This window comes from Protomyctophum bolini (genome assembly GCF_963924005.1).
Source record: "Protomyctophum bolini genome assembly, chromosome: 24".
NCBI classification, from domain to species: domain Eukaryota; kingdom Metazoa; phylum Chordata; class Actinopteri; order Myctophiformes; family Myctophidae; genus Protomyctophum; species Protomyctophum bolini.
Genome location: NC_137885.1, coordinates 16758123 through 16782704, shown reverse-complemented (window position 1 = coordinate 16782704; position 24582 = coordinate 16758123). Strand labels below are relative to the sequence as shown.

The window sequence follows — 24582 nt, the reverse complement described above, 5'->3', positions numbered from 1 at the left end:
GGCCCTGGTTGCCTTACTGAAGAAGGGGGACACAGTGGGGGAGGAAGCATACAGAGCACATGTGTTATCTCTTCAGAACTGGTGCGATAAAAGCTCCTTAGGGATCAATGTGACAAAAACAAAAGAACTTGTCATTCATGAAAAGGAACCTGTGCAGTCCATTACAATTGGTGGACAAATAGTGGAGGTAGTAGACACTTTTAAATACCTAGGCACATATATTGACAGCAAACTCAATTTCAGTGAAAATACTGACCAGATTTTTTAAACCAACGCCTCCACCTACTACGCAAGCTCAACTCCTTCAGAGTGAGCAAGCATATTATGGAAACAGTCTATAAAAACCTGATAGAGGGAATCTTGACTTTTAACATGGCAATGTGGTTTGGCAATCTAAATGTAAAAGGAAGAAGCAAGCTGCAGCGAATAGTAAACCTAGCCTCAAAAATAATTGGGAAGAGACAGCAACAATTAGGCTGTATCTACAAGGAGGTACTTCGTAAAAAAGCTATCAAGATAGCAAACGACCCCTCTCATCCACTCTGCAGGGAGTTCGAACTACTTCCCTCTGGTAGACGGTACAAAGTACCAAGAGCTAACCGTAACATTTAAAAAAATATATTTCATACCAAATGCCATTAAGGCACTAAATTATACCATGTCTCGCTAGATTTGTTTGTTTTTCCAATGTATCTGCCACTGTTGTCCTGCACTTTTTTGCCATGTGAAAATAATTGTGTTAAGTGTTGTTGCAACCGTTTGTTTTTTACTGTTTGAGACCGAAGATGAATTTCCACACGTGGACAATAAATGAAACTAACTAACTAACTAACATCTATCCACAGTTTCAAATAAATGTAGTGGAGTAAAAGTACAATATTTGCCTCCGAGATGTAGTGCAGTAGAATTAGAAACTTAAAATATACCCTAGTTTAGTAAAGTAGGGTACCTCAAAATAATTGAAAATAATTATTGTACTCAAGTACAGTACTTAAGTAAATGTACTTATAGTTGCTTTCCACCACTGGATATACCGACATGCCAAAGTAGGGACACCAAAAGGTTGAAAGCAGGTTGCGTGAGCTCTAAATGGCATGGCATATGACGTGCTCCGCTCGCAGTTAAAACAGGGACGAGCGCGGACTTGCCTCGTCAGAACTGGCTGCACTAGGCCGTTAGGGAAGCGCCAAAACCCTTTTTGCATGACTTCAGTCAGTCCGTGCGGTAAAAAAAAAAAAAACAGAGCCATAGTCAGCCGTCACTCCGATGTGCAGCCACTCGGCTCCTGGCAGAGACTTATAGGGAAGAGGGGCGGGGGGTGGAAACGGGGTGCTTTCAGGCTTCAGGCCACTTAACGAATCTTAAATGTCTTCTCTAGCCTCGGAGGATCCACCTGGCGTCTCTGAATTTGCAGTGGTGTGTAAAGTAACTATGGGTATGTACTCGAGTACTTAACTTTACTGGAGTATTTCCAATTTTTCTATACTTTCACTTCTACTCCACTATACATCTCAGAGGCAAATATTGTACTTTCCCCCTCCTTCCTCTACAATTATTTGAGACCTTTTTAGTTACTAGTTACTTTGTAGTCCGGTCTCGGTCTCGCGTCCGTATTTTCATTTACTCGTTCTCGCGCATAATTTGACTCGGTCGTGACTCGATCTCGGACCAAGGGACTCTGGACTCTTCCCCCACCAAGTCCACTCGAGACATGAGTCACTACAGTGCAATGAAATAAATGTACTATACCCATATTATGAGGAGCCCATTCACATTAACATTATAAGAGAGCTAGCAGTCTGGCGCTTATATAGACAGTAACTATTTAAGTAACGGAGTGCAGCTGACTCGCCTGGCTGCTCTCAGAGAGCTTTCTGTACCTATCAAAATGAGAAGGAAAAAATCACACCTGTGTGAAGTGAGCGGTGGAACTATACTGTAATTGTTATAGGCCTACTGTACTGAACTCCTGTACAGACAATACCTTTTTGTAACCCTATCCCTTCAGGACGGGAACCCATTTTGGTACAGTATAATATGTGCGGTATATAGCAACATACATGTTTTGTCGTTTTTATATAAGACGTCTTTAGAATCGGCCTTAGTCCTAAATGGGTTAAGGTAAACCACACCAATGGAGGAGTTGCATTGGTGTGGTTGACCTTAAAAAGACGTTTTGTCCCGACCCAACCCTTTGGTGTGGTTTGGGCTGATTTAGGTTGACTCGACGACAACAACACTATAGTATTGGTACATCTCTAGCAACAGTGTCTGCACGTATATGAAGCCGCTCAGCCACTTGTGTCAGAAAGAGGCTTCCCCTCAAAGCGGGCAGCAGCAGGTTCCTACGCGGGTGTAAGCCTGTGAGCCGGGGCCATTGTCTAGCTAATCATATCGTTCCACTTTACTGCTGATCACGTGAAATGAGATGAGAGCTGGGTTCACTCGCCTCCTTCTCATCCTCCTCCTCCTCCCCACACCCAGCTCTCCAAGGCGGGATTTAATTTCACACCGTCTCCCCAAGGGGAAAGAGTCAATCGCGAGCGGAACCGTCAGTCAGGTAGGAATCATGTCGGATCTGACCTTTCACAATTAATCCCAGCGTATTTTTAGACGCATCGAGCCAGGCCCCGCGCAGTCTGGCTAGCCTACTTTATTACAGCGCGTCGGGGGGGTGGGGGGAGGGTCTAATTTGGACACGATTGGACGAGCTGTGGCCTACGTGGTTCGCATTGTTTTGGGACGAGAGATGGGGGGGGGGGGGTTTGCCTCTGTAAAAAAGCGTTTTAAAGTGATGAACTGCTTCACTTTTAAGGCCTATTGTATACTGCGGCGGAAATAGACGATCTGCTAACTCACAACAGGTCGCGTCACGACGCACTTGTTGAGCTTGCACATCGGCCGTTTCCTCAATTTGTCATACTAGAGCGGTGCCCGTGGGAGCCTGGGCAGGGCCCGGGGGGCCAGTGCCCGGGGGGCCAGTGCCCGTGGGAGCCGGGGCAGGGCCCGGGGGCCAGTGCCCGGTGGGCACTTGATGTCAGCGGTATCCCCTTTTATGTCCATATATGGAGTTCTTTGTCGGGCATGTCCAAATATGGAGTCTATGCAGATGTCAGAATGATGTCAGCTGTGGCCCGGGCAGAGGCCTTGTGATGTCAGCTGTGGCCCGGGCAGAGGCCTTGTGATGTCAGCTGTGGCCCGGGCAGAGGCCTTGTGATGTCAGCTGTGGCCCGGGCAGAGGCCTCGTGATGTCAGCTGTGGCCCGGGCAGAGGTGTTTTGTGGCTATTCTGGATAACCGTGGGTCCGACCGACTCGACACCGGGCCCTGCACTCCCTGTGGGGGTGTGGAACACGTGTGTCGAATTTGAAGTAGGTGGGGCGAACGGTTCTCAAGTTACGTGGATTACAGACGTACACACAGAGACTTATTTATATTTAGATGATGAAGTATATATTATACAGTATATATGGCTCACAGGGATTCAATAATGAGTCAGTGATTCATGAGTTGTGGAGCTCAAGCACATGGCTTTGAAGGGTAGCAGATCTACAAGGTCTCAACATGTCATGGTCCAATTTGTTGTGGGCCTGTAGATCAGCTATTTTGAAGAATGTTCGAATTGCGTGCCATTGAACAAAGCTTTAAATGTTGAAATTCTTTGGGTCAGCCTTAAATATCAGCGGCGTGGGAAATGTTAAACGCCGTCAGAGTCAAGAGTCAACAAGAGATGCTCTTTGATTTAAGAGCAGCTTAATAAGGCCCTCTGTGGAGAGTCTGACTTGATTTAGTTTTAGCTTAGCAGATCACTATCACGCAGGGAGAGAGAGAGCTTCCGAAGGCCTTACGGGCCTGGGGTTCGCCGAGCTCAGCAGTCCTAGATCTCCTGATGCAACTGTGGTGGAAAGAAACCACGGTAGATTCGCTTACAACACAAAAACTGCTCGTGACAAATATTGCACATTTTCCTCCACTACATTCATATTTGACAACTTTCGTTACTACCGGTAGTTACTTTGTAGATTTTGGTTGTTATTACAAAACATACATTAACCACGTCAGCCCTGTATACCGTACATTTTGGAGGGGGTGGCGGTGTGGGGGGTTGGGACAGATGGTACACTCAGGTAGAAAAGGGGGGGGGGGGAGGGAGGGGGCCCCATCTTGTGACCTGCGGAGATTATTAAGCTCCCTGCCCCCCACCACATCTCTCCACGGGATGGAAAGGACTGGGAAGCCGTGCCTGGGGGGGCTTAGCATTCCACAGAGATAAAAACACCTGATTCCATGATAAAAAAAACACACACACACACACAAAACGGGGTCATCTAGATTGCTTGTGAAAGACCAGCATAGTACAGTACATAGAAGCCTGTCTAGAAACACCCCGATGGAACTTATATCAAGCTAACTTGGCCCTGAACGATTTGATTTATTTACTGAAAGGTTGTCAACGCTCACAGTGAAATTAAGTTAATCCTTAAAGCTGAAATCCTGGATACGAATAAAACCATTTTGGGGGCGGGAACACCTTTTGGTGTTTCAAGCATTATGTTATACTTTAGCTATTGAAAAATAGCAGATCTACGAGCTTGTAGATCTGCTATTTTTTTTAATCGTGAAAATGTGGCGCAAATCTATGAATATACTGTATATTCTTTCAGAGCGAACGTTTTTAACTCAAACCTTTGCCTCCGGGGGGGTCCCTGGAACTACATATTTTCAGTTGGTGGTCGGTGGCCAATTGCACACGATTTTTGGGGGTCTTTACTGATATACTCTAGAAACATAGGTTTTTCAGAAAACAGGCCTAAATGGGTTAAAGATAGTTTTTCTATTTTAAATAGAGGAAAAGAAAATGGTATTTGAACTTGAGTCGTGACCCATACAAAAAGCGGTCTGTGACGCACCGATGGGTCCCGAGCCACTGTTTGGGAAGCAGTGTATTAATAGGAGTACTTCCTCCCCCCACTGAACGAGAGAGTCAGCAGACTGGAGGAAGGGGGAGGTGGGGAAGGAGAAGGGTCGTCTGAAGTGAAAGTCAGTGCTTTGACCTCTGAACGCCACCGTATGTATCCCATTATCCATGGTTATCTGAGGGCTGGCTGTCTGTCTGTCTGTCTGTCTGTCTGGCTGGCTGCTCGACCACAGCAGCTAGCGTTCATCTCAAATCGGTGTTGTGTTCGTCGGCTAAAACTATGACGAAAAGTGTTCGTCGACTACCTTTTTTTCCACAGACGAAAAACTAAATGGAAACTGAATGAAAACTAAGCTACGGTGACGAAAATGATGACTACCGGTAAATATACTGTCGATTTTGTCAACAAATAAAAACTAGACTAAAATGTTAGGGACTATAGTGGACAAGAGATCCAGTATAAGTCATTTTACACTTGGTTGCATGCTGAAAATAGCAGATCTACAAGCTTGAGCTTGTAGATCGGTGTAAAATCTGCCATTACGACGGCATCAAGGCCTGCCAAAATACATTTTAGTCGACTAAATCAACTGTAGATTCATGATATTTAACAAAAACTAGACTGAACATTCCAGGTGACTAAAATGTGACTGAAACTTTAATGAAAATGTTTCAAGAGACTATGAAAAAATATACATTTTCTGCCAAAAACAACACTGTCTCAAATGTTCAAAATCAGCAGACCTATGCGACACGCTCGCGACACGTTATGAGCTTGCGAAAACATCTGCAGTGTTTTTGGGGGCCCCGACGAGAGACACACACACACACACACACACACACACAGACGACGTGCGAACAGAGCACATAAGGTGGGGCGTTTATCTCGGCCCCCGGGTGCTTGTGTTTGTTCAGCGGTGCAGATAAGGCAACGCACTTTCCATTGGTGGTGTTATAAAGCCCTGTGGCAGCAGTGTTTACCCAGGCCAAAACCCAGGTGCTCTCACTGGTGCAACGGGGACTGTCTGGGCTTATAGTAGGAGAGTAGCGACACGCTTTGATCTCGCCGCAAAGCGGCTGCCTATGGGGCTATAGTTCCAAATATTGCTCCTATGTGGCTGGAACTATCCCCATTGAGATAGAATGAGCACGTCCGCATTCCATGATTGTTACAATGGGAGCAAACGCTAGTGTCGCCACTCTCTTACTGGGCTTATCATGCTGGACTTAAAAGGGGAATGCCACTCATTTTCAACATTGAACTATGTCGTTAATATACCTTAGAGTGAAATAACAACTACAAGCTCATAGCAGGTCTGCTATTTTTGAAAAATCGAAGAACGACTGACATAGAAACATAGCTTTTTCAGAAAACTGTCAGGATGTAGAAGACATTTTTAGAATGTGATCTCAGGCCTAAATGGGTTAAAAGGTCCCTTTCTTCCTCCACCAGCAGCCAGCCCAGGTGCTGTAGGCCAGCCAAATGCGCCACCAGAAGCACAAACAAACGTCCGTTAAACGGGAACTGGCAAATGAATGAGGCTACCTGTTTGTTTGAATGAATTTCCATCCATTTATGGAAATGGATTTATGGAAACAAAAATGGTTTGTACCGGCCTATCCTACTCCTCCGAGGTCATTTACATAGCCGTCGTCGGAGAACACGTGTGGGGTGTGCGTGCGTGCATGTACTCCCATCACTAATACTATATACTTGACCAAAATGGCCCCACAGGCAAATACAAGAGAAATGCATTTTAGAGGTAGCTTCAGATTAGTCATAGAGGTCAGCTTTAGATGAAGTTCAAAATGCCCCTGTTTTTGGCCATTTGTTCAATCTATGACTTACAAATGGATACAGTTGTGACTCTCCTTTGAAGAAGGTGCCATTAGAGCAATCCACAAACTTTGTTCCAAAACACGTACGTCCTCAAAAGTACAGTAATGCAAGTGTGTGTGTGTGTGTGTGTGTGCGCGTGTGTGTGTGTGTGTGTGTGTGTGTGTGTGTATTCCGAGGACACTGTGGCAGAGAGAAGGCACATTGTGCAGAGGGGGCCGGGGGAGGGGGCTGGGGCACGATAATGGAAAAATGAGCAGTTCGTCCAGCGAGCGGTGCGTTTATTGAAATGTTTCTCCTTCACTATAGAAGAACATGACCTACCCCACCGTGCTTCACTTTAGCAAACATTCCCCCTATACTTACGCTTTCTTTCCAGAGGGCTACGAGAGCAAGGTTATTATTATAGTTACGTCCAGTTTGATATGCATTAAGGCCAAGCGGTGGAAATAGCAGAGCTACAAGCTCGCAGTGAGAGGCGTCGTGCGCGTCTACTACTTTCACCATTTCGTTGTTTTAGAAAAAATTATAATAATCAGAAAAAAGCAACGGTTTTGGACATATGAGGTTATATGATACAGAGTTTAAATGGTTAATACTACCAACACTTTTTCTTACTTTCTTGATTGTTCCCTTTTTCCCCCCAAATGTTGTTCTTGTATATTATGCTTACTATTATCATTAATGCTGCTATAATATCCTAATATCCCAATTGCACCTCAAGTCGAGGCACACAAGGCCTAAACACTATACGGAACACCTTGAACACCAGGATGCTTATGGAACGGAAGTGTCTTTGGCATAAGCCGCGCGCAACGCGCGTCTCCTTCGGGTTCAATATCAATGCCATGCATTAGCAACAAGGACGTGGGAGTGGAGAGCGATGCCGATGGGGTGAGACAGAGAGAGAGAGGGAGGGAGAGAGAGAGAGAGAGAGTATCACTTATAGCAGGACTAAGCTACCGTGGAGGGCAGGGGCAGAGAGAGAGAGAGGCATTTCGCCCAGTCAGCAGATACGGAGTGTCCCATGTCATAATAGCCTTAGCTAAACCGCCGTGACCCAAATGGCCCATGTGTGCCATGGCCTTGCACGGCTCCCTCGCCGTACATAGGCCACCCGCCCTGGCTGCCTACACGGTCGGAATATAGGCCCCCCTTTCATTACAAAGAATGAGGCTGTGCGCCCACCTCCCTCTCTCTCTCTCTCTCTCTCTCGTTCCTCGACTACTTCAGAAGCTCGAGGGTGAGTGTGGCGGCGTTTTCCGTCGTGGCACTGAAACCCCAAAACAAGGTTGTCCTCTGCGAGGGTACAAAGTCTCTAAACACACGAGGAGGACTTCCATCATGATGATAATGATGATGATGGGTTAATTCCAGGTGGAGATAACAAAGAGGTGGACTGGATTCCAGCATCATCGTGCACAATGTCTCATTACAAGTTTTAAAATGCCACAGCGAATTGCGAGCTTGTAGATCGGCTATTTTCAAATGTATATGGCCCTATGAAATGTATATGGGCTGAAGTGTTTAATGTATGGTTTGTAATAATAATCAAAATCTACAAAGTAAAGGTCCCCACACACTGAGCGCGTTTTTTGGATTTCTAGCTGCGTTTCTCCATCGGTTTCCTGAAAAACGCGTCCAGTGTTCAACCACCTTTACTAGTAACTAAAGTTTGCAAATAAATGCAGTGGAGTAAAAAGTACAATATCTGGAAGTGAGATGTAGTGGAGTAGAAGTAAAATGATTGGAAATTGTAGTAAAGTAAACACCTAAAAATTGTACTTGTAATTGTACTTTAGGACAGTAAGTAATGCACTCGGTTACTTCCCCCCCACTGCTAAATGGAACAATTCCGCTCATTCCTACAGTAGCTACTCGACCATGCAGGAGCCAAATGATTCAGCACTTCCACCAACTTCTACAATGCGGTTAAAAAAAAACCCACACACACACAAAACAACCAACAACTTGCCAACCGCCCTTGCTAACACCAACAGCACAACCACCAGCGTACCATTTCCACGGGTCTAAACTCGTGGCTTTTCAAAGGAAGAGGGCCTTGCATTAAAAAGGACCTTGTGTACTTGTGACTTCTAAAAAACCAGGGGGGCTAAATGGCAGCAGATATGAGACGTGGGCTAAAAAAAAAGAAAAGCGTAGCCCCCCCGATAATTCTGCTCCCCGGCAGGGAGACGTGGCCGGTGGCGGGGTTGAACGCTATCTCTCCGGTCGTAGAGAAGAGAGAAGGAGAAAGTCCGTTAAATTAAATAACGGCACTGATAGGAACTGCAGCGAGGGGCAGAGGCAAGCTGTGCTATGCTGGACTGGCTGGCTGGCTGCAAGCTACCCCATGCTTGTTCACCCACACACACACACTGTCTGTCTGTCTATCTCCTTTTTTATTTGCTCTCTCTCCCATTTTCCAGTCCCCCTCTCTCTCTCTCCATTTCTGTCTCGGTCTCTCTCTCTCTCTCTCTCTCGCCCTCTCATCACACACAGATAAAATATTCTGCCCTCTCTCCTTGCTCTCTCTCTTGTTCTAGTCCCTCACCTTCTCTCTCTCTCTCTCTCACACATAGATCAAATATTCTGCCCCCTCTTTTCTCTCTCTCTTCTCTCCCCCCAGCCTCCCACTCCCCCTCTCTCTCTCTGTACCCATCCATGCTGGTATGCAGGCACACTGCAGCAAACCCCCCCCCCCCCCCCCAAAAAAAAGTGAAGGAGAGAGAGAGGAAAAGAGGGGGGGAAACAATCAAAAAACAAAACAGACAGACAGACAAACCGGTTCCATCCCCACCTCGTTAAGCGTGGCTCCCGCAGCTTTGTCACGTCTTCCGTCTGTCTCCGTCTGTCTAGCGTCCCGGTACGCTGAGAGCACGGTAAAGCCAGGTGCTTCGGCGCGGCCGCGCAGGGGGGGGAGGAGGGGGGGCAGCGCGACAGTGGACGGATGGCGGAACGAACCGACGGACGGCAAGAGTATAGCGGCGGAGCCTGCCTCGTCTTCCTTCTTCCTCAACGGCGAGCGAGCTCACAGAGTTAATGACCATGTGAACTGTTGTCATTCCACGCTGCTCTGCCGGCTCTGCTGCCGAGGGCTTTGCTCTGCTCGCTGCAGCCAGGGAGAGAGAGAGAGAGAGAGAGAGAGAGGGTGGCCCCCTGTTACACTGCCTAGACAGGGATTTACTCTCTCTCTCTCTCACTGGCTAGCTCTCTCTCTCTCTCTCTGTGCCACGCTGCGGAGCGAGCGAGCGAGGCAGGAAGCGAGAGAGAGGAGTGTCGGCTCCAACTATCTTCCATCGCTCCCTCCCTCCCCTCCCCTGCACTCCCACCCGTGCCTAACCCCCCCCCCCTACCTCCCCTTCCCCAAAAATCCCCCCACCCCCTTTCCCTAAACCCACCGCCGGTCTCTCTGTATGACACAAAGGTCCCCCCGAACACACACACACACACACACACTGTATGGACCAATGGGGGTCCCATATTGGCTCAGAAGAAGAGATGAGTGATGGTTCTGTGTGTGTGTGTGTGTGTGTGTGTGTGTGTGTGTGTGTGTGTGGGGTGGGTGGGGGGGATTACAGAGATGGCCACTGAATGCTCATATTGAAGAGAGAGAGAGAGAGAGAGAGAGAGAGAGAGAGAGAGAGGGACACGGGGTGGAGGACATTGGTCTTCCTCCGTGGGACCACCCACCCACATCTGTCCATGAGGACATTGGTCTTCCTCCGTGGGACCACCCACCCACGTCTGTCCATGAGGACATTGGTCTTCCTCCGTGGGACCACCCACCCACGTCTGTCCATGAGGACATTGGTCTTCCTCCGTGGGACCACCCACCCACGTCTGTCCATGAGGACATTGGTCTTCCTCCGTGGGACCACCCACCCACGTCTGTCCATGAGGACATTGGTCTTCCTCCGTGGGACCACCCACCCACGTCTGTCCATGAGGACATTGGTCTTCCTCCGTGGGACCACCCACCCACGTCTGTCCATGAGGACATTGGTCTTCCTCCGTGGGACCACCCACCCACGTCTGTCCATGAGGACATTGGTCTTCCTCCGTGGGACCACCCACCCACGTCTGTCCATGAGGACATTGGTCTTCCTCCGTGGGACCACCCACCCACGTCTGTCCATGAGGACATTGGTTTTCCTCCGTGGGACCACCCACCCACGTCTGTCCATGAGGACATTGGTCTTCCTCCGTGGGACCACCCACCCACGTCTGTCCATGAGGACATTGGTCTTCCTCCGTGGGACCGACCACCCACCCACGTCTGTCCATGAGGACATTGGTCTTCCTCCGTGGGACCACCCACCCACGTCTGTCCATGAGGACATTGGTCTTCCTCCGTGGGACCACCCACCCACGTCTGCGTACTTATACAGATGGGTGGTCCTCAGAGTGGGGTCCCCATGCAGCAGAACCACTTTATATTGAGTCAAGATGAGATGACTGGACCTGGACAGTCCGGGCACCTACATTAGGCTAAACAATGAAGCCTGACGCATGCGTTGCGGGATGGAGTCCCGATCCCGAGGGCCTTTGCTCTTAGCGTGTCACTCCCCATTTCCTGTCAGCCTATACGGTCCCATCAATAATAACAACAGGCATAAAAGCAAAAAGGAATTACCTTAAAAAATATATATTTTGACCACTATGTCTCAGGAGGTAGAGCAGGTCGTCCATTGACCCCGGCTCCTCCTGTCTACATGTCTAAGGGCCCATTCATATATATTTTACCGCTGTTTCGGTGCTGTAGTGCCCAAATGATTTCGGCTCGTCAGAAACTTTTGCATTTTGAGTGGAGATGGAACCATCTTTAGTTCGCTGTGAACACAACACGAGTCACCAGATATATCCGTCTGCAGTGTGGTCAGAGCGCTTCCTATCTCTCTCCCCATGTATTCCTGTGACTTAAACAAAAAGGAAGGAAAGGTTTCAAGTAAAACATAAGTTAAAATGACGTGATGACGGCCCAGATTTGATCTGATCGGGACAACGCTACTGTACCTCCAGGGGTTGCCACCATTGGTGTGTGAATGTGGGAAGTGAGGACGCTGGCGTGGACTGTTCCGTATGAATCAATGAACCATTGTAAAGCCATTTGAGCACTTGGAAAAGGTAAACTAAAAACTAAAAACTAAAAATGCAATGCATTATTCATTATGCACATCAGCTGTTTGCATACGGTAGCTCACAAATATTTCGAAAACATTTCAACTCCATCAATCTTGTAGGCAAAAAGTGAAGAGTGAAGTCTGTGAAAAACGCTATAAATGACAGGATCCGCCACCACCAATGGTGGAAAAAGCACTCCATTGTTTTACTTAAGTAAAAGTATCAATAGGCCTACTGCAATTAAAAAATACTTGGTTGTAGTAAAAGTTCGGAATTCAACATTTACGTGAGTACAATATATTGGTATCAACATGTACTTAAAGTAACACAAGTAAAAGTACCGTAGTCATTATGCAGAATCAAATTCAATTCAAATGTATTAAAATATTTAGAAAATAGCCAATCTACAAGCTCACAATGCGTTGTGAGCTTGTAGATCGGCTATTTTCAAAGTAACTAGTAAGTTAGTAATTAAAGTTTTTCAATAATTGTAGTGGACTAAAATTAAAATATTTTGTCTCAGATGTAGTGGAGTAGAAGTAAAAGTACTGGAAATTGGAAGTACTCAAGTAAAGTTATTTTACTTACTTTTACAGTTTTACTGGCTTTATCAATAACCTTACCAATACTTTTACTGGCTTTATCAATATCAATGGTTCTCAACCAAGGGATCCTTATCGATCTTAAATACCAGTAAGACGCGCAAACGCGGGAAGCGAACGCAGCTCGTACATATTTGGGTTCTTTTAAGATTTATTTTTAAGTTATTATTTAAGTCTAATGTCACCATGACTCAGCCATAACCATATAAGGAGTCCCCAAAGCAGCTATACGTCCAAATATGGAGTGTGTTGCATCAATCACAAACAAATCACTCAGCTCCATATATGGGCACAAAGGGGGGACACACGCACGCACGCACAGACAGACATGATCTGCTAGGTCTCATAGTAAGTGCTCACTGAATTCGCAACAAACCAAATGGACCCTCACAGGTCTAGATATATGAAAAGGGTTGAAAACCACTGCGCTATGGTCCATGAAGGACTGCATGCCGTATACAAAATGTATGTCTTTGGGTGAATTAAAATTAGACTGCGGCACACACTACACACTACACACACACTACACAGACACACTACACACACACTACACAGACACACTACACAGCCGTACGGAAGGAAGGAATCCATCCAAAATATGTGATGAACGTTTATGCATGAGAATGAACCAGTAAACTGTTCATGTCACTTATTATTACATAATCGCCTAATCGCAATTATTTGAGATATAGTCACAATTCGTTTTGCATAATTGTCAATCATTTCTATGTTGAAAAGTCTCCACACATTTCCAACAATGTCTCAAAAATGTCTGTGATTTCTTTGTAAATTTAAGTAATTTGTCATATCTGCCCTGTGCAATTTGTGATTATACGAAGCCTAAAAGGCAAACAGAAATACAAATTACAATTTTTAACGTTCTATTGTTCACTGCAAACGCACACAATAAGGAAAGCGAACAATTAATCGTCAGCTTAACCCATTTTGGGCGGGAACCCCATTTGGTGTCAGCATTGTGTTATGCTTTAGCTATTGAAAAATAGCAGACCTAACAGCTCGTAGCGCGCCGCTCGGTGGCGCGCTATGAGCTTGTAGATCTGCTATTTTTGACAAATGGAAGAACGACTGACATAGAAACACAGCTTTTTCAGAAAACTGTCAGGATGTAGAAGACATTTATAGAATCTGATCTCAGGTCAGAATGGGTTTAATTTGCAATGGTGACAGCGTGAGCCCTAGTCAGTACAGTGGGTTCAGTGAGCAGGTACAGTATGTTATTCTCATCACCTCTGCATGGTGACGTCGATGGAGGCTCCACGCTGGCAGCCCCGCTGCCGTGAGGCGTCACTCACACTACTGATGATGATGAGTCATGAGTCACTGCTACTGTACCACCACACGCCATCTTTGATCCACGCTCAATAGAACAGCTGTATGCCCTTCTGTCTGTCTGTCTGTCTGTCTGTCTCTCTCTCTATTTCTCCATGTCTGTCATCATCTCTCTCTCTCTCTCTCTCTCTCTCTCTCTCTCTTTAAGTCTTGCTCTCTGTTCTCTCTCTGTGTCTGTCTGTCCGTCTGTTCTTCTTTGTCTTGCTCTCTCTCTTTCTATCTCTCAATTTCTCCATGTCTGTCATCATCTCTCTCTCTCTCTCTCTCTCTGTGTAAGTCTTGCTCTCTCTCTCTGTGTCTGTCTGTCTCTTCTCTGTCCATGTTCCACTCAACACACATACAGGTGACCCCCTGACCACATAACACACAAACACACAATGCAGACTTTACATGTCACCACAAAACAAAACTATTAATTTAAGAACAGTCATTTTAGAATTAAATGTGAAGCACTGTAACCATATGTTTTATACATTGGCAATAAAAAAATTGTGAACAGTTCTGGGGGGTCTCTGGAACAAAATATTTTGAGATGGGGGTCAGCGACCAAACGCATATCATTTTGGGGGTCCTTGACATGAAAAGGTTTGAGCAACATTTCTTTTGGCTATGATATTGAATTATGTTGTTATTGTTCTTTGATTTCATGGAAACTAGACCGCAAGGACTTTTTTCAGTGCCGCTATCCCTATTGCCTTCTGGACTGTACTCTTGTTGCTTGTTGCTGTCTAAGATACTATTCAATCAATCAATCAAACCACCTATACATTTTGTTTATTTGTTAGTTATTTATTCATAAAAACTATTTAAAAGACATTGTATATCGGCATCAGGTCTTAATACATGGGTTAACGTCACTAACGTCTTCTGGATTGGTGTCAGGCCAGCTGTAGTGAAATGCCACAGTCTCTGGTGACCTACAAGTCACCATTTTATGCCTGGAACATGGGGGGGGGGGGGCGAGAGGGGGGGCCTTTGTCCTTAATGGACGTGTCACCTTACGGCTGCACCTGAAGGGCCACCAGGGTTGATTTTGACAGCTCATTTTGATTTAGTCGTAGGCATAGTCTTTCCACTATAGTTCCTCTCTAACATTTTAGTCTAGGTTATATTTGTTGACGAAATTGTCGATATATTTTAGCCTTAGTTTTAGTCATCTTAGCTTGTTTTTTTGTTTTTGTTTTACGAAAGCCAACATCTTAACCACTAAGCCAAAGGGAATTCCCACTGCTCGGGGGAATACAATAGAACTCATACAATTGGGGTGGTTGGTTGTATTTTGTCTCCCTGCTCTTCCATCCGAGACATTTCAATGGCGTCAAAGGTCATGTCTCACATAGACACGGGATCATCTGACATGATTCTTTTACCCGCCGGTGAACATTCAATTTCTCCCCTGAGCAAGCAAGCAGGCAGGCTCCATTAGCGCAACCATGGAAATCTTAGCAAGCCGTGTTCAAATCCAAGGTAGAAGAGAAAAGTTACATGTTACAGTTGACGTTGTTTTATATTACCATTAAAATCTTTGTGTTCGGCCAATACTTTGGGGGCCCTCTTGCAATATCCTCACGGGCCACTAGTGGGCCCCAGGCCCACAGCTTGAGAACCGCTAGAGCAATGGTTCCCAAGATTTTTCATGTCAAGGACCCCCAAATTGAAACGAATTAGCCCGCAGACCTCCATTTGAAAAGATATACCAGGGACCCCCATATGAGAATATTTTTACGGCTTTTGCAGTGATTCTCAACCCGTTTAATTTCAAGGACCCCCAGTTTGACATGCATTATTAGTCTACAGACCCCCATTTAATGGCATTTCTATCTCTGGGACCCTGATTTATACTGTAAAATCATTGTTAATTTAACTCTGAGAGTGTACAAATGGAACCAAATGGACCCATCAGGGTCCATTTGTTTCCATTTGTACAAAGTGGGGTCCCCGGACCCCACTTTGGGAACCTACTGCGCTAGAATGGCTATGATTCATTCGGGGCAGTGGGTGCACATGTGGAAGGCCAAATTATGTGCCCTGCTATTACCGGTGAAAACGCAGGGCGGCTTGCTTATCGCGTTGTGGAACAAACTTCCATTCATGGCCTATAGGAGTACATATTAGACCATGACTCATCCGGGACAGTCATTGTTATAATCCAGGCCAGGCCGCTGTGATGACCTATTTGCAGAGGTAGAAAAAAATACTCAAGTGTTTTGACTTAAAGGACCACTTCCCCACTTTTCAAGCTACCTTGACAAATGTTCATGATAAAAGGCCACTACTCGGTCTGTGTCTCATAGGAGGGCTGTGGGCAGTTCAGAAATCCGTCCACCACAGACATCATCGATGGGGAATCTAAGCTAATATAGAAACTGCAGGCTTTCTATTCCTGAAAAGTTGCAATGTGATAATGGAAGCCATCGTTCTCACGATAATAAAAATTGTGTTACATTTATGAATTTTATCATAAACTGAGGACCAATTATATGAAGATACAATACGTTGAAAAGTGTTCCTTTAAGTAAATGTATCAATACTGTGATATAGAACTACTCTGTTGCAAGTAAAAGTCAGAAATTCAAAATGCACTTGAGTAAAAGTACAAAAGTATTGGCATCATATTCATAATGTAATTAAAGTACCAAAAGTAAAAGTACTCATTGTGCAGAAATGTCCCATTTCAAGTTTTCAAATGCATATACAGTAAATCATTTGAAAATAGCTATGGTACGCGCCTTAATCACTTGGCCATCAGTGGCCCAATTGTTAAACCGGCTATTTTTTAAATGTTTTGAATATGTTTTTTAAGTGGTTAAACAAAACAAAGTTAGCTTTATGTGTATTTTGTATTAGTTAAATGTTCTAGAAATATAAATGTATATGATATACAGTATATCATAATAAAAAAAATGAATAGATTTGCACTTTTTCTCCAAGAACCCTGGCATCGCTCAGGCCACGTCAACGTCAATAAGCGTATTTGAGCCGTGGTCGTAGCTAATGTCCACCGGCAGGCCGCAGATAGCAGGCCTCCTAAATGGATTTGTTCGACAGGAAAACAAACAAAAGCCTGGTGGACAAAACAACAAGCAGAGCCATTTCCTTCCTCCCTCTCCTCGGCTCTCACCGTTAGGCTCGTCTGGTTTGACCCCCCCGAACAACTGGGCTCTCCGTCTGGTTTGACCATAGAGTTATAAAGGATAGAGTTCAAGACTCAAAAGAGAAATTAGACGTTAGACGCAAGCTCTGCTAATTTCATTACTTCTGTTTTAATTAGAGGGAATTAAATTGAAGAACAGCGTACAATTCTGAGCTGTAATGGAATGTATTATGTGAATATAAACACCCTAGTAAAATGGTGTCTTATATGGTATAACTCACGCAGGTTGGGCTGATTCCACTGTCATACAAATAATAAAGGGTATGCGCGTGACATCATCATCAAACCAGGAAGTTATGCAGGAATGCCTACTGAGAAAAACTACTTTCTGGCCTTGACAACCCATGCATCCAAACAGAAAAGTCTTCTCTGATTACATTAAACAACGTTAAACAATGTTAAACGCACTTTGCATGTTGCTTTGCCACTCGATTTGCCACTGGATGTGGCTGTGCCATTCACTTTAAGCACATCATTATTACAAATAATGATGTGTTTTTGGCGTTTAACGTCGGAACATAGACATAGAGATTACATTTTGGTTTGCCTTTCACAGTTTGTAAACAAAACAATTGGACAGGGCAGATGCCAAATAACTGAAGAAATACAAAAAGACCAATCTGACAATGATTGGCTGCTCCGCTCTAACCATTAAAGTCTGAACGCACCTTTAGATGCAAAAGAAAACGTAACATGGGAAGTGTGCAAGGGTCAGGTTATAAGGACAAAAAAGACACCAGGGCAGAGAAACGAGACGAGAGTGAGAGAGAGATCAATGAAGAGGCAGTTTCCTGCTGTTAAGCTGTAATCAAATATCAAGCGGAAGAGATGCTGGGCTTCTGGTGAAATAAATAGATATATAAATAAATAACTAAATAAATAAAACAGCAGCTGTACTCTTGAGTCTGTCACATGGAGCCCTGTGGAGGGCTAAGATGACGCAAAGTAAATAATAATAATAATAATAATAATAATAATAATAATAATAATAATACGGCATTGGCCAGCGGCCAACTGCTGATGTAGGTTGGCTATCTGCTACAGCTGTCATTTCTGCAAACTGGAAATAACACGTAAACTCTCTCTGAAACACACAGACACACACACACACACGTTTGTATTACTATATTTGTGAGGACGACAGCAATATTTCGGGACGGCGGAATTTGTCATTTAACAAAAGAAGTACTTTTGACCCCAAGTCTGAAACATTTTCTAAATATGAATTTAAGCACATGCTACTTCTGTCACATTTTACTTCAGTCATGCGAGTGGTAGGAACCCAATGCTCATGCGAGTAGCATTACAACTTGATCGATCATAAGCACTATAAAAGACCAATTGGCATAGCTCTACGTCAAAGGCAGGGAAAAAATAAATACATAGACAGACATGCAATGACAGTCGAGTTGACCACATTGCTAATGCACATTGGCCATTGACTCACAAATGTCCATTTCTCACATTCTACTCTACGTGTGGGGACATTTGGTCCTCACAAGTATATTAATACAAGTAAACATGCACGTGCGCACACACACACTTGTTTGGCTAAAATGGTGAAAGTGACAGGAGAAGTCACTTGCCACTGTGAGCGGGGGAGAAAATATAATAGTTTCTGAACCCCTGGTTCTTGGAATGACTGGGATGCATGCTTCGAGATTGTCTTGTATTTAACAGAAGTTCAGTTCAACTCATAATGGAAAACCCATTAACAGAATTCACTAAAGTGTAATAATCGCATTGGCTTAAGTCTTAAACCCTATATAATTGGTTGACCAACCCCTCAGGGCTCTATAGACCCTCTTCTTTTTTTCCTTCTCTACACCAAACCCTATACAGTACTATATCTGATCACGATTCTCACACGATTCTCATTCATTGAAAATATGTATTGTCTTTAGTCTGTAGTTGCTGAACACTACTACGTTAAAAATGTGGCACCTAGGCTGACATCAAAGCGCTTGAATTAAACCTCTCTCATAAAGTCTCTTTTGTAGCAAGTAATTTAAAAAAATGGACAGCCAACGAGTGCTGCACGATTCTTGCTCAAATTTAGAATAGTTGTATGAATCTAGATTGCTTTTTTTGTCAGGTGAAACATGACTAGTGAAAGCTCATGAAATGTACATAACATAACAATTTTGACATTTAGCAGACGCTCTTAATCCAGAGCGATTTACATTAAGCAAGAACAAAAAGCATGGCAATACATAAAAAGTAGTTATCATGACTCATACGCAAGCGAGGAACATAACAGTGGAATATCTATATAATGGATATAAAGTCTACATAAAATGCTATCCAAGTCTACATAAAAATGTCGGGGCTAGGGCAAGTGCTACGGGCCATGATGGAGTCTGAAGAGGTGGGTTTTCAGACTACGGCGGAAGGTTGGGAGTGAGGCTGCGGTTCATGAGTCATACTGAGGACCTAGTCCTGATTGGCTGCCACACACGCTGCTGTCATGTATTGGTTATTCAGGTCACATGACCAGGAAACGGGTAACAGGAAGCCGGTAACAGAAATCTTTAGAGACACCCAATGTTATGTAACGTAATGTTATGATTGAGACCGGCCAGTTGATTAAAGCGTCCGTTACTAAATAAAGAAACCAGCGCTTCTTTCACCTGACAAATATCACTGTGATAATTTCTTGTTTTCACTTTTTTTTTCTTCCTTTTTTAAATAATCGTGCAGCACTAGTGTGTCTAGTGCAGTGCCAACATAAAAATGTGTGTGTGGGGAGGAATCAATTGGCATAACGACAAATCGGGGAGCAGTCTCTGTAAGTCTGTTTTCAGGCTCCCGGTGCAAGAACTATCGGAGTTCAGAATCTACGGGTTTCTCCGCAGTCTCCAAACCACCCATTCAAACCTAAAACAAGCCCAAGCGGAGCAGATCATTACAACAACACGTCCAGAGGGAGAAAAAAAAAACAACAAGACGCTCACTTCAAAGACGTGAGCAGTGAGCACATCGTCTCCGTCGGGTGGAAAAACCTCATATGTCCTCTTGGTGCTACTTTTCAGGATTCAAATTGAAGAAATGCAAAAGCAGCAGATCTGCAAGCTTTCGAGCTCGCAGAATCCGCTACTTTTGATGCCTTTGTGTGACGCTGTAGAACAGTGGCTTTCAACCAGTGGTCCGGAGGCCAAATGGACCCTTTAACACTTGAGATTTACGGGCCCATTTGGTTTCATTTTACACTCTCAAGAGTTCATTTTTTGTTAAACATCAACTGCATTACTTTACAAGAAGTCTACACAATTTAATTATGTCGTAAAATAATCGTTAATGTGATCAACGTTTGCCTGTTATCTCTCCTATGGTATCACCTATGGACAAAATCGTATCCAACAATACCAAAAATATCATTTTGTTTTTGGTCTGCGAGGCTAAATCTCACCAAATGGTGGTCCGTGGCTCAAATGTCAAATAGATAATGGGCCTTGGCATGAAAAAGGTTGGAAAACACTGCTGTAGAATGATCAAGTATAGGGCGCTAATTTATGAGGAGGAAAAAGTTGAAATATAGAGATAAGAGACATCAATGCTAACACGATGTTCCTTCGTTATTGACCAGTCCGTGGCATGTTCCAATGCCTCCGTCAACTGGTTTCCATGGCTACCGGGGAGGAATGCTCTCTCTCTATCATGAGACCATCATTCATACATAGCTGACACAGGTGGAATAATCACATACTATGGTTTCACTGAATGAGGTCCCTTTCAATCGGTGTCCTATATTTCCAATCACGTGTCGAGCAATTCTGGTCGCTCAATCGGCGACGGGTCAAAGCATTTCAAGGTGGCGGTTGTGCTTTGACCCGTTCATTCAATTCATGGGGAGAAGTACATTAGATCAGTGCTTCTCAAACCTTCTCTCGTCAAGGACCATCACATTAACGTGAATCTGGCCACCATCTGAAAACATGTTGTGCCAGTGGATTGGGGCTTTTGAACTTAAAACTCATCTGTTATCCTTTGCTGCTAATTGCACTCCTTAAATATACAAAAAAAAAATGTAATACTTTGTTTCTTTCCCAAAAATGTACGAAATACTCTAGTGACACCAAGGACAGGACAGGCTGTACCGAAAACAAGACACGATGTACTGTACCAAAACAATAGAGCTATCATCAGGCCCCAACAAGCCACAATATGAAAAGAATTCTACCACAATTCCTTCTCACCAAACCAGTGTGCATATTTAGGGCTGTAACTATCAATTATCTTTTATTTATTTATTATATACCAGTAAGACGCCTGAGGGTGAGAAGCGACCTCGTCCTAAAGCGGCTGCACGAATAACTTTGGGGCACTTACCCTACTACCCCCTTAGATAGCATTTGATACAGACTTATACCATGTTATGTAGACAGCACTATAATTGCATTGTATGTAGTCATAGCACGTCATAGTACATATGTATAGCATAGTATAGTTGTATAGTTTATATGTATAGTTTCATTATATAGATATTAATCTGTTACTTTCTTAGTTTACGCATGTTTCATGATAAATGCTTTTTATGTGATGTATTCCCATGCTTTTTTGTTTTAAATCGCTCTGGATTAAGAGCGTCTGCTAAATGCCTATTGCCTAAATTGTAAATTGTAAATTGGCAGGCCCGTCTAGAGTTTAAATGGACAGGTATAAGTCAAAAGGGAGACAAGACAGGAAAGGGAGCACACCAGTGTTGGTGAGGTGCTGGCCTAAGACAGTAAACAAGGAAAAATAAGAAAAAGGCTGCACACTTGTAGCCACGATGCTGTATATTTATTGACAAGAATCCAACATTTTGACAGAGTAGGTCTTCTTCAGGGAATTCCCTGAAAATAGCCAATCTTCAAACTCACAAAAAAAAAAAATTGTGAGCTTGTAGATCGTCTATTCATCAAGATTTTTGTATACTGTATTTTGTAGCATTTGTAGACATTGTAGTACGGTTTTACACAGTGCTGCCCTTTATAATTTGATGACTCAACAGTTGAGTCAATAGAGCATTTTGTTGCCGTCTGGCAGAAACCTCCTATCTCCATATTCTAACTCATTTGTTTGTTTGTTATTTTGGTAATTAACGCCCCACTTGATCACAACAAAGCATCACACAAACGCATCAAAAGTAGCAGCCGTGTTTTGAGCTTGCAGATATGCTACTTTTTCTATTTTAGAATTTTGAACGCTGAAAGGTCACAGTATTGGAAATATGAGGTTTCCAACTTTCCACCCGACATAGACGACATATACTGTAAGTCTGTGTGTGTTTCCTCAACTTAAGTACTATATTATTATTATTAACCAGACGGGTCAGGTTACTATAATATGACAACAACACAGAACACAATAACGTAGTTAACGACAGTTATGTGATGCAAATAATGCAGATGACAGTGCTGTCACCTGATGAAATTACATCACACAACTATGTGAAGATGAAGACTAAAGAGTACTATAATAATAATAATAATAATAGTCCATAAAAGTCCATTCACTCAAGTACTGTGCTCAGAACATTGGGCATTTGAGTACTCACGCACATTACAACTCCACTATATACTGTACATGATCCAATAATGTACGTTTTACTCCACAACTACATGAGCACCACACACTTGAGGCTCACACAGCACATCTCTCTGTTTTCACTAACCAACAGTGGTTCAACCTCTTCACCGAAAACTGGACTATGAATATGCCGTGCTCAAAACCTACATACTACTCAAGTAGGTTTTGCTGACAAAGGAAAGATGATAAGAGGACAGAACTCCTTAAATGTACTCACAATGCACCAAATTCATTCATTCATCATTCAGCAAAAAGAAAGAAAAAGGAATATCGTCAATATCCCCAACTGGGTATGGACAAGTAGTAATATAATTACTTTAAATAGAATTCTGGGAACTCCCAAGTGTGGTTGCACTTTCCCTTAAGCAGCTCGCTAAGTAGCCTACACAGTATGATGATGATGATGTATTGACCCACATGACGGCACCAAAGGTTTATCTGGAATTAAAAAGTTTATCCGAAATAAAGTCGGTCTTATTATAAAACTCCAGAAGCCTAGCATTCAAGTACAACTCTTACACGGTTACACCTAACTTTACAACTCAAATTATTTGATACTTCATACTTCCATTTGACATACATCATAACTTGTGTATTATTCCACTATATTCAGTCTGTTATGATGAGAAGTATTAAGAGATCACAGTATCATCCATTTATCAAAGTAATCCCTAGCTGGATTCATGCACACAGATGAAAAACAATGAACCACTCACATGTCTACCAAAAAGCACAAGCTGCAAGCTATGACATGTTGATAGCTTGTAGATCTGTTCCTTTTCCCAGGCAAAGCCACATCCAGACTTTAGCATATCAGGCTAGCTCTCAATGCATGCTATACAGCCTATGGGGGTTAGCAGCATGCTAAATGCTAGGATAACCCTCCATTCATGAAGTATCAGTATGCCTATACCTGCTTGTGCAGTGGTGGACTTAAGTTTGTTTTACTTAAGTAAAAGTATTAATACTACAATACAGTAGAATTACTCTGTTACAAGTAAAAGTCCGGATTCAAAATGTACTAAAAATACGAAAGTATTGGTATTAAGTTTTCAAAATGTATAACATCTTTAGAAAATAGCAATAAGCTCAATGCCTTGCATAGGGACAGTGAGCTTGCAACACCTGCTATTTTCAAATGGCAGAAATGTACAGGGGCTGACTGTTTACTGTATGTTTTGTGACAAATATAAAAATCTACAAAGTAACTAGTAGCCTAAGTACAAGTTCTAAAGATTCCTAGTGGAGTAAAAAAAAAAACATTGTTTTTGCCTCGAGATGTACTAGAGTAGAAGTAAAAGTACTGACAATTGGACATATTCCACTAAAGTAAAACTACTGTACAGTACCTTAGTAAATGTACTTAGTTACTTTCCACCAATGCCCATCCAAACAGTAAAGGGCAGGCAGCAGGCTACCTGCTGCTTGTTGCTCTTACCTGCTGCTGACGGAGCGACCTGTCACATCCAGCTGCAGCTGGGTGAGGCGACGCGAGAGCCGGCTACCCTTCCAACAAGCACCCGCTGAAGCCTCTCTGGCTGGCCGTCCGCTTCTTTTCTTCCCTTCTTGTTTTTGTTTTTTTTTGTCGTCGTTTCTGTTTGTTTCTCCCCGCGCCAGTGTGAGTGTTATGAGTGTTAAAAGTGTGTTTTGTTTTGTAAATAGAGGAGAGGCAGGTGAGAGACTCGTACGTGGCTCTCTCTGCTGCTAAACTACTTTTTGAGGCTGGGAAGAGCAGAACAGAACTGCAGGAGAGCGGCGAAGCAACAAGCGAGTTTGACAGTTTGGGGAATTTGCAAATGGCAGGGGTATCCGTTTTTAATAAATATCTATAAATGTGCGTATTGTTAATTAATTCAAGCTATAACCAGCTCAGACACACAACTAAATACAATATTATTTAATTTGTTTTTGTTATTCTATTCGCTCACAGGTGGACTAATTGTAAAGTACGACATGACTCCTCCACCCCCGTCTGTAATAAACACACGTGGTACGGTCCAGATGATCCAAGGGCAACGAGGAGGGAG

The 24582-nt window shown here is 43.7% G+C and overlaps 1 protein-coding gene across 8 annotated transcripts in view; it reads right to left on the bottom strand.

The window, feature by feature from the left end:
• Positions 1 to 24254, bottom strand: part of LOC308311995 (muscleblind-like protein 2a) — a 102077-nt gene extending 77823 nt beyond the window's left edge. For 7 of the 8 annotated variants that reach the window (XM_080758832.1, XM_080758836.1, XM_080758835.1 and 4 more), the window contains exon 1: positions 23994 to 24254. The gene's annotated coding sequence lies outside the window, so the exon portion shown is untranslated. Of the gene's footprint in view, positions 1 to 9554; positions 9867 to 23993 lie in introns of all 8 variants that reach the window. The other variant, XM_080758833.1, reaches the window with a different exon arrangement.
• Between the last annotated feature and the right edge of the window lie 328 nt (positions 24255 to 24582).